The 13,312-nt window shown below is 40.7% G+C and overlaps 1 long non-coding RNA gene across 1 annotated transcript in view; it reads left to right on the forward strand.

The window, feature by feature from the left end:
* Nucleotides 1–13,044, forward strand: part of LOC311427575 — a 228,662-nt gene extending 215,618 nt beyond the window's left edge. The window contains exons 7-8 of the long non-coding RNA XR_014687435.1: nt 2,842–2,969; nt 12,658–13,044. This is a non-coding gene — a long non-coding RNA (uncharacterized lncRNA). The remainder of the gene's footprint in view (nt 1–2,841; nt 2,970–12,657) is intronic.
* The last annotated feature ends 268 nt before the right edge of the window (nt 13,045–13,312 follow it).

The following is a 13,312-nucleotide window of genomic DNA, read 5'->3' on the forward strand; positions in this document are numbered from 1 at the left end:
AAGGTACTAGGCCTTGTGGTTAGCCAGGATGGTATAACATTGAGTTTCAGAATGGATCTGAAAAGCATATGCATGGCAAAGTATGGCAAAGCATATGTTCTTGCAAAATATCGTGATAATGCAGGATTAGCCACTACTAATATTCATCTATATGAATATACTGTACCACACAGAAAAAGTGCTTCTCAGTATGTGTAGACTTCAAATTGAAATGAGTGGGAAGCCTGTCTGAGTAAAGCAACTTACCCTGATCAAACTATTTGCTAGGTCTCAGAACAACAGTTCATAAAGTATTCCAGACATCCACTGAGGCAACAGGAAGTTCTGGTTCAAGGCAGTCACTCTGGAAACAAAGATGTGTGCAAAACCCATTTACTGTATTCCTAAAATACCAGTGAATGTCTACAGTTTTAAAGAGCTGCTTACCAACAACTACAAGGTAAAATATCTATATTGATTACAACTTGGCAGGAAATTTTGTTGTTACTGTTGCCATGGTTCCCTTCCCACTATGTAGCATCATGCTATTTACACTCTTAAATACATTTATCCAAGAGAAATTTTATTATGAGAATAAGACAAAGGTTGTTGCATTAAAATAGTCCAGGGTAATTACATTCTCTACATCGCTAGCGTTAGTGTTTTCATTGACAGTCTAGTAAAGCCTGCAAAAATAATGAAAGCTTCTCTTAAAAGAAACAAATGATCTGATATTCATTTTATTTATTTATTTATTATTTTTCTTTCATCTGTTTCAGGGCCATCAGCAGCCTTTACAGTTACATTCCCTCTTTTATAACTATTTTTAAAATGAACTTTTTTTTTTTTTTTTTTTTTTCCTGTTTTTAGGCATCATTATTACTAGGTTATCTAAACCATTCTTAATTCTACAAATGTACAGAGTACATTGTAAAAACTAATGTGTTTACTAAATATCTTAGTAAATTCCCGAGTGTAGTCTGAAGGCATGAAGAAAATGGAAAATGACAGAAGGGAACCCTGAAACACTTAAAACAGATTTCAGTCTGTAAAACTATGACAAGATCAGTACCTATAATAATACCTGAAACTGATGAATTCAAGAACTGTTTAATAGGGTTTGCACTACCTGCTTATTCATCTGTCTTAGATCTGAGTGACTTGTTTCTTGCAGAAAATTTCTGGAAAAAACAGTCTGAAAAAGGCACAGACTGATGGTGAGACTGGTTGGAACTGGGAAAAAGTTATTTACCTAGCTCTTTATCTGCAGAAGATCTGCGTTGTAATAGCCTATAATACCGTTTAAGTTTAAAGATACGTCACTTAGACATCACATTTGAGAAGAAAATTCTCAAAAACAAAGATAATGTCATTCTTACAAGAGAGAAAAATTCCAGTTATTCAACTACAGGGAGCTAACAACTGTAGACAGGGTCTCAGCATTTTCAGCTAAACTTACTGTTTCACTACAGTAAAATTTGAATAGATGATACATATCAGTTGCACAAAAAGGTTTTCACAGGTTTAAGAGGTTTTAGCTCCTCTAAGCCTTTCTAACCTAGGGGTGGAAGAAAGCCAGAATGAAAACTTCTCACATTTCCCAGAAATTCTGTCTGGGAAAATGAAATAAAATAAAATCACAGAATCACAGAATCACAGAATCACAGAATTTCTAGGTTGGAAGAGACCTCAAGATCATCGAGTCCAACCTCTGACCTAACGCTAACAGTCCCCACTAAACCATATCCCTAAGCTCTACATCTAAACGTCTTTTGAAGACTTCCAGGGATGGTGACTCCACCATCCCTGGGCAGCCTGTTCCAATGCCTCACAACCCTTTCAGTAAAGAAGTTCTTCCTAACATCTAACCTAAAACTCCCCTGGCTCAACTTAAGCCCATTCCCCCTCGTCCTGTCACCAGGCACGTGGGAGAATAGACCAACCCCCACCTTGCTACAGCCTCCCTTGAGGTACCTATAGAGAGCGAAATAAAATAAAATAAAATAAAATAAAATAAAATAAAATAAAATAAAATAAAATAAAATAAAATAAAATAAAATAAAATAAAATAAAATAAAATAAAATAAAATAAAATAAAATAAAATAATAAAATAAAATAAAATAAAATAAAATAAAATAAAATAAAATAAAATAAAATAATAAAAATAAAAATAAAATAAAATAAAATTTGAAGGATTTAATTTTTGTTCTAGACTTGAAATTTCAGAATCAATCATGAAAAAGAATTGGGCCCAGCCAGCCTCTTCTACTAATACTTTTTAATGTTTGCATTATGTATCAACTACACATATGAAAACAAAACCAGAGCATTACATTGCAGTGCTCACTGACCATATGGCAAAAAAAGATGAAGTCTAGTCAAAGGTCAGGAAGGTGAAACAGCAACTCTGTGGCCTAGCTTATGGCATTGATCTCCTGTCTCACTAAAATATATTTCTTCCCACAGTTCTGGCAGAGATCTTAGGGAAAGACAAGGTGGAAGAATGAGGCATCTGTGTTTGCCAAATGGAAAATATATTACCATGGAGATACAATGTTTGAATGTCAATACTAGCCAAAAGAACAGAGGGAAAGCCAACTCTGACCTAATGAAAACTGCTGAATAATGTTTGGAAGGCAGAATCTGCATGTGTTAATGCTTACATTTTCAACTCCAATCTTCTTCAGTAGACTCCAATTTAATTAAATCAGAAGATTCATATCACAATAAAACCCATGAGCTGATGAATTTGCAAAGACTGTAAGCAGCTGTACATTTTTTTTTAAATATCTTTTTTCTTTTTTTTTTTTTTCTTTTTTTTTTCTTTTTTTTTTTTTTTTTTCTCTTTTTTTTCTGTCCAGTGGCTGTAGGAGGTTGACATTGTCCAACCAGGGGACAGACCTCCATTGCTCTCAGTCCTGAATTAGAGCTGAAACTGGGAGCAACTGGGATGCCGCCAAAGAAAAGTTGGCAGTATCATTCTTGGAAGGTAGGTGATGAAATTAAACTAGTGTGATATGAATTGCACTTTCCAGCTTAAAGTTCATTATCTCTAAGAAAATAGCTTAATTTGGGGTTGAATGTCCTTCATAAGATGACATATGATATAAAATTATCATGGAGAATAAAAAAGGGGAACTGGAGGGGTGTGTGCAGTTGCAGGGCTATGATCTCATCACAATTACTGAGACATGATGGGACAGCTCTCATGACTGGAATGTAGCCATGGACAGCTTTGTGTTTTTTAGGATGGACAGGCGAGGAAGATGAGGTGGTGGAGTTGCTCTTCACAGGAATGAGCAACTGGAATCTATGCAACTCTGCCTAGGGGGTGACAAAGTGCAAGTCAAGAGCCTATGAGTGAGGATTAAAGGGCAGGCCAACAGGAGCGACATTGTAGTGGGTGTTTACTACAGGCCACTGGACCAGGAAGAGGAAGGAAGTAGATGAGGCCTTCTACAGGCAGCTGCAAGTTGCCTGAGGTTCACAGGCCCTGGTTCTGATGGGGGACTTTAACTACCTCAATATTTGCTGGGAAGACAACACAGCTCAGAACAGTCCAGGAGGTTACTGCAGAACATGGTGGATAACTTCTTGACACAGGCGGTAGATGAGCCAACAAAAAGAGGGGCGCTGCTGGACATGGTACAAACAAACGGAGATGGTAATGTGAAGGCTGAGGGCAGTCTCAACAGCAGTGATCATGAGATGTTGGAGTTCAAGATCCTGCATGGATGCAGCAGGGCAAAAAGTAGGACTGCAACCCTGGATTTCATGAGAGCTAACTTTGACCTCCTCAGGGACCTAATTGGAGGAATCCCCTGGGTCAGGGCCCTAGAAAGAGGAAGGGGGTACGGGAGACATTGGCTAATATTCAAGCACCACTTTCTTCAAGCTCAGGATCAGTGCATCCCTATGAGAAAGAAGTTGGGCAAGGGAGGCTGGAGACCTGTGTGGATGGACAAGGAGCTCTTGGAAAAACATAAACAAAAGAAGAAAGCATATGTGATGTGGAAGAAGGGACAGACCGCTTGGGTGGAATATAGGAACATTGTCAGAGAGTGCAGGGATACACTGAGGAAGGCCAAGGACTGGTTATAATTAAATTTAGCAAAAGACATCAAGAAGTGCTTCTTCAAATACATCAGCAGCGAAAGGAAAACTAAGGCAAATATGGGTGTGCTGCTAATGAAGGTGGGTGCCTCGGTGATGGTGGATACAGAGAAAGCAGAGTTACAGAATGCCCTCCCTGCTCCAGTCTTCACAGCTAAGGCTGGTCCCCATGCACTACCAAGCTCAGAAACAAGAAAAAACAAACAAACAAAGAAAATGAGAGAGGTAGACTTTCTCCTGGTTAAAGAGGATTGGGTTAGAAGTTATTTAGTCAAGCTAGACACACGCAATGGGATGCAGCAGAAGGTGCTGAGGGAACTGGCAGGCGTTATTGCTAAGCCACACTCTATCATCTTTGAAAGGTCTTGGAGAACAGGAGAGGTGCCTGAGGACTGGATGAAAGCCACCATAACCCCAGTCTTCAAAAAGCATAAGAAGGAAAACACAAGAAACTACAGGCCAGTCAGTCTCACTTTCATCCCTGGAAAGGTTATGGAGCAGGTCAACCTTGAGGCCATCCTTAAACATGTGGAGGAAAAGAAGGTGGCAGTCAACATGGATTCATCAAGGGGAGGTGATGTTTAACCAACCTAATAGCCTCCTACAATGAGATGACTGGATGGATGGATGAGAGGAGAGCAGTGGATGTTGTTTACCTTGACTTCAGCAAGGCTTTCAACATTGTCTCCCATAATACCCACCAAAGCAAGCTCTGGAAGTGTGTGATCCATGAGAGGACAGTGGGGTGGATCAGGAACTGGCTGGATGGCAGAGCTCAGAGGGTTGTACTCAACAGTGACATCTAGTTGGAGGCCTGTGGCTAGCGGTGTCCCCCATGGGTCAGTACTGGGTCCAGTGTTGTTCAACTTATTCATCAATGACCTGGATGAAGTGTACCCCTCAGCAAGCTTGTGGACGATACAAAGCTTGGTCCAGTGGCTGACACACCAGAGGCCTATATGGCCATTCTGAGGGATCTGGACAGGCTGGAAAGTTGCGTGGAGAGCAACATCATGAAGTTCAATTAGGGCAAATGCAGGGTCCTACACCTGAGAAGGAACAACCCCATACATCAGTAGAGGCTAAGGGTTGTCCTGCTGGACTGCAGCTCTGCAGAGAGGGATCTGGGAGTTCTGGTGGACAACAAGTTAACCATGAGCCAGCAGTGTGCTGTCGTGGCCAAGAAGGCCGATGGGATCCTAGTCTGCATCTGTAGAAGTGTGGACAGCAGGTCAAGAGAGGTGATCCTACCCCTACTCAGGTAGAAGCCATACCTCCGGTGAGGCTGCACCTGGAATATTATGTGCAGTTCTGCATTCCCCAGTACAAGAGGGATGTAGAACTTCTCTAGTGTGTCTAGTATAGAGTCACAAAGATGATTAAGGGATTGGATCATCTGTTCTTTGAGGAAAGACTAAGCAAGCTGGGCCTGTTTAGCCTAGAGAAGAGCAGACTGAGAGGGGATCTTATAAATATCTGAGAGAACCTCTATAAACACCTGAGGGGACAATGTAAAGAGGATTGTGCCAAACTCTTCTCAGTGGTAGCCAGTGGTAGGACAAGGGGTAATGGATATAAACTGAATGACAGGAGGTTTCATCACCATATGAGGGATAAGTTATTTATGGTTCAGGTGACAGAGCACTGGAATAGGCTGCCCAGAGAGGTTGTGGAGTCTCCTTCTGTGAGAAACTAAGTTGTGTTTTTACAGTAGAGAATTACTTTTCTGTATTCCAAGGTAGTTGTGCAGTCATAATAAGGAGAAATGCTAAGTAGGTAAGTGGACAGTAGAAGGCCTCACTGTTCCAAAATAGGGTAGAAGCTTGAGAAGAACAAGATGAGCAGTGTGAGCACAGTAAAACAAAGATCACAAGTTCTCGAAACATAAGGAAGGAGAAATTAAAGGGTTGAAAAAAAAATAATTGTACATATATGGTGTAGAGGAGCGTCGAGTAGCTTGTGAACCTGTACTACTCAGCCAATGGGGAAACAGGGGAGGTGATCAGGTGTCAGGTAATAGGGAATAAAAGGTTATGATTTTTTTACTAAAATGCACTCCTAATTGACAGGACACCTGCTATTGCAATCATGAATAAAATAGCTTCACAGAAGATACTGTCTAAAGAAAATTATTTGAGACTTTTCTCACACTTCTTTGGAGCTATTCGAAACCTGCCTGGATGTGATCCTGTGTAACATGCTCTAGGTAACCCTGGTTGAGCAGGGGGGTTGTACTAGATGATCTCTGCAGGTCTCTTCCAACCTCAACCATTCTGTGATCCTGTGACTTCACAATGATGGTAAGAAGAAAAGAACCATATTCTGGATCTATTCATCCATGATTTCCCCTTTCTATGATTTCCTCCTTCCATATGCTTTCCCCCACTCCTCAGCCCTGGTGAGGCCACACCTGGAGTATTATTTCCACTTCTGGGCTCCCCAGTACAAGAGGGACATGGAGCTACTGGAGTGAGTCCAGAGGAGGACTACGAAGATGATGAGAGGACTGGAGCACCTGTCGTATGAGGGCAGGCTGAGAGACCTGAGTCTGTTTAGCCTGGAAAAGATAAGACTGAGGGGAGACTTCATTGATGTGTATAAATATCTGAGGGGAGGGTGTCAAGAGGATGGAGCCAATCTCTTTTCATTTGTGCCCAGTGACAGGATGAGAGGCAATGGGCAAAAACTGAAGCACAGGAGGTTCCGTCTGAATATGAGAGGGCACTTCTTTACTGTAAGAGTGACAGAACACTGGAAAAGGTTGCCCAGAGAGGCTGTCTCCAGAGTCTCCTTCTCTGGCGATATTCAAAACCTGCCTGGATGCTATCCTGTGCAATGTGCTCTAAGTGATCCTGCTCAGCAGGTGGGTTGGATCAGATGGTCTTCAGAGGTCCCTTCCAACATCAGCCATTCTGTGATTGTGTGATTCTGTGATTGGAAAGGATAATGGAGAGCAAAGAGGTGAGGCGGCTAATAAGATAAATATAACAATGAAATTATACAAGGATCTAATATTTTCTACAGGCTATTTGCAGTAATGATAAAATATACTATTGGAAATTGAAATGTGTCTAGGAATTAATGAAGATCAAAAGCAAAGAGAACTACTCATCTACAAAAAGGGAATGAGAGAAGACCCAGGAAACTACAGACCTATCAGTATAACCTCAGTCCCTGGAAAAAGTTATAGAAAATATTATCTTGAGCATTATTGAAAGTCAGATAAAGAACAAAGATATTAGCAGGCATAGTCTATATGGGTTCACTAAGTGAAAGTCCCGCCTTATAAATTTATCTGCTTCTATAAGTTTTCACATTTGTTGGATGAAGGGAAGGCAGTAGAAGTAATCATTCTGGATTTTAGTAAGGCCTTTGATACAGTCTCTCATGGCATCCTTCTGGATAAATGGAGCAACTGTGAAATAAACAAGTTCATGTTATGTTGGGTGATGACCCAATGGTAGAGCTCAAAGTGTCATAGTGAATGGGGCTCCACCTGAATGGTGGCCAGTCACTAGCTGTGTTGTTCCCCAAGGATAAAATCTAGGGCCAGTCCTGTTCAACATTTTTATTAATGATCTGGAGCAAGAATTAAATGCATCATCGGCAAGTTTTCTGGTGGGACTAAACTGGGACTTGCTGTTGACTTGCTAAAATTATGAGAGGCCTTGCAGAGGGATCTAGATTGGAGGTTTGGGCAGTCATCAACAGCATGAAGTTCAACAAAGGAAAATGCCAGGTACAGAGCAATGCAAGACACAGGTACAGTCTGGGAGACAATTGGCTAGGAAGCAGCTCAACAGAAAGGGGTCTGGGGGTGCTGGTCAACAGCATTCTCATCGCAAAACAGCGGTGTGTCCTGGCAGCCAAGAAGGCTAACTATTTGGGGATTCATTAAGCACAGCATAGTCATCTGGTCAAATAAAGTGATTCTTTCAATTATATTTAGTGCTGGTACAGCCTCACCTTGAACATTGTGTGCAGTTCTGGATTCCATAATACAAAAAGAATGTTAAGTCCTTGAAAGTATCCAGAGGAGGGCAACAACATTTGTAACAGTGCTGGAAGGCATGTCCTATGAGGAGAAGCTGAGGACACCTGGGTTGTCCAGTCAGGAGAAGAGGAGGCTCAGATATGCATTGCTCTCTATTCCTTAACGTTTGGTTAGCCCTAAATTGGTCAGGCAGTAGGACTACATGATCTTTGAAGGTCCCTTACAAGTAGTAAGTACATCTTTATATCATTATAGTGCTTTGAAACATTAATCAATAATTTAGGTCCAACAGATTATTCCCTATCTGTTAATAGTGATTTTGAAATTGCATAATGTATTGGGTTTACGTGGCAAGGTTTTAGTAGTGGGGACAGCAGGGGTGACCTCTGTAAGCAGAGCCCAGCAGCTGCCCCATGTCAGAGCAGAGCCAGCTCCAGATGGCTCCAAAAGGGACCTGCTGCTGACCAGAGATGAGCCAGGGAGTGAAGTTGCTTGGGCCTCAGGGAGGGAAGATTGAAGAAAAGGGGGGAAAAAAACAACTGCTGCACAACAGCAGTTGGGAGAGAGAAGAGTGAGAACCAGCCCTGCAGCCCCCTGGGTCAGTGCAGCAGGAGGGCAGGAGGTGCTCTAGGCAGGCAGCAGCAGTTCCCCTGCAGCCTGTGGACAGGCCCTTGGTGGAGCAGGCCATGGGTCCCACATGGAGCAGATCTCCACACTGCAGCCCCCCCATGGGTAGAGGAGCTCCCGGTGGAGCAGGTGGATGTGGCCTGGAGGAGGCTGTGGCCCATGGAGAGCCCCCGCAGGAGCAGGCCCCGGGCCGGAGCTGCAGCCCGTGGACAGGAGCCCACGCAGGAGCAGGGGGTCTGGGGGGAGCTGCCGCCCACCCGTGGGGGACCTGTGCTGGAGCAGTTTGCTCCTGGGGGATGGACCCCGTGGGATGGAGCCATGTGGGAGCAGTGCTTGTAGAGCTGCTGCCTGTGGGCAGCCCCCACAGGCTCGTTTTGGGAAGGACGGCATCCATGGGAGGGACACCACGGGGAGCAGGGGCAGAGAGGGACTGTGAAGGAGTGGTGGAGACAAAGCGATGAGGACTGACCACAGCCCCTGTTCCCTGTACCTCTGTGCTGCTTGGAGGGGAGGAGGTGGAAAAGGGTGGATGGGGAAAGGCTTTAATGGCTTACTTTTAGTTTCTCATAGTTTCTAACTTGTTAGTAATAGGTAATAAGTCAGTCTCCCTATGCTGAGTCTCTCAGCCCTTCATCCACTTTCCCCCTTTCCATTTGAGGAGGGAGAGTGAGAAAGCAATTGTGGTGATGTTCAGCTGCCCAGGTGAGTAAAATCACCATGCATATGCATACGCACAGCTCTCTTGTAAAAGAAAACTTCATGAGAACCTCTAGTACAATACACCTTAAAAGTTAAGCAGATACTGAAGAATTAACAGGACTAAATTAGTACATTATTTTTGTGTGATGGGAAATAAAAATATCTCTGATACAAATCTTGGAGGAAAAATTCTAAAAGAAAAAATAGACGTTGAATGACTATGCCACCCCTACTTTTTGTGAATACCTCCAAATTTACCAATGCCTCAAAAGCTAGTGCCTTTCACAATCAGATACCTCTCACTTTTCTAGCACATGAAACTGTTTAGGAAAATGGAGTCACACAAGCTTTGCTGGGGAAAACCACTGTGAGCATATGTTCACACAAAAATAGCATGTGTGCTATTAGCCCAGTGGCTTTCTGTTTTTGTTTATTAGCTTGTTTTTTTTTTGTATGTTTCTATATGGACATAGGCCCATATTTTAAAAGACAAAGTCATACCTCACCTATTTGGAAGTTGACTCAAGAGTAGCTCTTTTCCTTTTTAACATACTGCTTTGGCCTTCAGGTGCATGACATACATGTCTCTGAAGGGAGTCCTATTTGTTAAGACCCATCCCTGATCCTGTATCATCAGATCTGCTGCTATTCCAGTTTCATCCCACAAAATCAGTCTCTAAATTACAAGCTTAAAATAAAATGGTTCAATGATGTCCTTCGGGGCTTGTTACCTTTGAATTCTTTATCCAATCAAGCTCCCCTATACCTTACATTACTCCCCCCCTCCTCCCTCCAATTTTACTTCTCACAAACATTTTATTTCTTGTCCATAATAATCATCTCAAAACAGAGCCAACAGAAGATCCTGAACAAAAACACTGAACAAAATATAATTAGCATCTGTGTAAATCACCTTTGTCATAACTAACAACCTCCCTCTATCTTACAGGAGCAGTAGAAACCGTATCTCTCCTTGGTAGGTTCACAGCTCTTAGTATATATTAACATAGAAAGAAAAAAAAATACCTAGAAAACATAATGATAAGGGACAGTTAAACATCAGTGATCAGCATAATAAAGATTACTTCACTAGAGAGAGAGGAGTTCCATCTGGTTATAAACTATATATAGTTAATACATAAAAATCAATAACTCCTTTACAATGAGAAAAAAAAAAAAAAAAAAAAAAAGTAAAAAGAAATTGTAGAGAAATAAAAGCACAGTTAAATGTTCTTATAACAATCTCTTTCTTGGCAAACAACCCAAACTGAAGTCCCCTCCAGCAAACAATCATGCAGCAGTCAAAAAAATCATTGCCACTTACAAAGTGCTACAGGGGAATTTCCATTCTGTGTGCTGGCCTTTAACAAGGCAAGATGCATTAAACACTTAGGGGTGCCAAGCTACTGCTGAGCAGTAAGTGAGGACACAGCCATGGAACAGGGATGGAAAACAGCACTCTGCTCCTTCCTGACTGAAAAAGCCACTCTGAAGGTCTTACAAGGTATATCCCTTTGTACCAGATTCTCAGTTGAGAAAAAATGCAGGTGTTGACTTGAGAAGAAGTGGAATGGAGTGAGGGGCATTACTGAGAGTGGCATTATAAAACAATGGAAACAATGTGGAAAAAGTTCTATTAGAAAATTATTATATCACAAATGAAGTCACAGAAACCTTATCTGAAGAGACAAAGATTAAAGGGAGAAGTTAAAATGAACATTTTACCTTGTAAAGTTACAAGATAACTTCAAAGTTAAAGGAACAAGGTAAAGTACAGTAGTATAAAATGTCTTGATAAAAGATGATTTTTTAGATAATACAGGCATTCCTAATGAAAACTAGATTAAAGAAAACAAGTGAAAATTGCAGAATAACTCTGGATTTTCACAATTCTTCCTCATACACAATATAAAATATTTTGTAAATCTACCAAAATGAAAGCTCTTTCTTTCTGAACATCTGGAGCCAAGAATGACCACTGAACACCTGAAAATATTTCTATGATATTGTCATAAAAATATATATATATAATCAAACAAACATTCTTCAGGACAAAATCAGGACAAAATGTGTGAAATAGAAAGAAAAAGGTTGATCTGAAAAGATCTAGTATTTTCCTCAGGCACAAAATCAAGGAAGAGATCATAATGGAAAAAGCTCTTTCACCGAAGATATGCCACAAAGCCTTTCTATAAATAATAAATTAGAAAGTTTGGTAAATTACAGAATAACTTTGATATTAGATCAGCTAAATTAAAAGCTTGCTCTAGAGTGGTTTAACTGTCTTCAAATGACCGTGTTCATCCAAACTATGTTTGTGAGGTAGTTTTTGTTTGATCCTGAAATCCTAAACATATATTGCCCAGAATAAAACAAAAAGATTTAGCAGTTCTCAGATGACACAGTAATCAAGAACAGATGTCTATAGACATTCAAGCCAGAAAATATTCTTTTAAATTATCAGTGGGTAAAATTCTTGAACTATTTAAGCAGTGCCCAGTATTGCTAATAGCCCATTGCAATTTCATGTGCCATTCCAGTCATATAGAGGTGTACTTAGTACTTTCATTCATTCTACTGCTATTTTTGTCTCAATGTACTAGAACTGCAAGTAGTTCTTATATTATTTTTAAAGTGTTTCATGCAGGATGTGGTAAATTCAGATATACAGGAGTACGAAAGACAACATTTATTGGAGGAGAATAACAGTTCTGCTTATATTTCAAATGAAGCTGAGTATCAAGCTGAGAAGCCACACGGAGCATGTTTACACATTTGGGAATTGCTGTGCAGCTTCTGCAATCTCCAAAAAATCACAGCCTCAGCAGTGATCCCGTCACATCATCACATGCAAGCACAACACAAAAATTATCAAACCAAGGATATTTTAGCAGTAGGGCCTTGGGATTTGGGAAGTGTCTGGATAAAGATGAATGTTTATAATCATATTCTAGCACAACCTGTAATTAAAGGTGATGGAGGGACCTTCCCTGACTCTGTAAACATCAAATCTCTAATTGCATGCATGTCATCTCTTTGAGGGGCCTTCAGTCAGTGGGATTTTGTGGAGATTTAATCCCCTAAACTCTTTTTCTCTTTTTACCTCAAATGTAGAAATTTGATTGCACTTCAGAAACTAAACCTTCTAAACCTTCAAAAAGATGCATTTTGTGTGTGTGTACAGAAGATTTGAATCATTTGAGTCTTTTTTTTTTTTTTTTTTTTTTTTTTTTTTTTTTTTTAGCTCCTGGGCAGCACTAAGCATAGGCCTTTGGGACAATACACAACCATGGGGATGAAAGGTTTCCTTCATTTCCTGTTTTAAGATTCCCTTAAGGGAACATACATCTGATGACTGAAGAAAACAGCCTAATGTCAGCACCTTGACTTCTGTGCTTCACTGGAAGAGTACTTGCATAGCAGCTTGATCCAACTTCAAAGATGAGTTACAAGAGCCATTACTCACTGTCACATTCCTGATGAACATGAAGAACTCTGTTGAAATCAAAGGAAGCTGCAGCTTGTGTTCCTGCAGTAAAGACAGTCTTCTGGAAGGTGAAAATAACGTGGCACATTTCCCTGTAAAAGCTTAGACACATTTTGGTGTACAATATGAAGAAACTTTTTGTGACATGGTGTGATTCTCTCAATAGGGTGCTTTTTTTTTTTTTTTTTTTTTTTTTTTTCCCACAAACAGCTCGGATACATTTAACAGAAGCCAGAAGTCATAGGAAAAAGACAGTGAAAGCAACCTTTAGTGGAGTAGAACATTATTATTGCTAATTCCTTGAATTCTGGTAGCTATCAAAGTAATCTTCACTTAGGAAAGACAGTTCTTGGCCTACAAAGATTACAGCCTCGGATAAGATGTGCACAAAGTGCAGGAGAAACAACTAAAG

This window comes from Aythya ferina (genome assembly GCF_964211825.1).
Source record: "Aythya ferina genome assembly, chromosome: Z".
In the NCBI taxonomy this organism is placed as follows: Eukaryota; Metazoa; Chordata; class Aves; order Anseriformes; family Anatidae; genus Aythya; species Aythya ferina.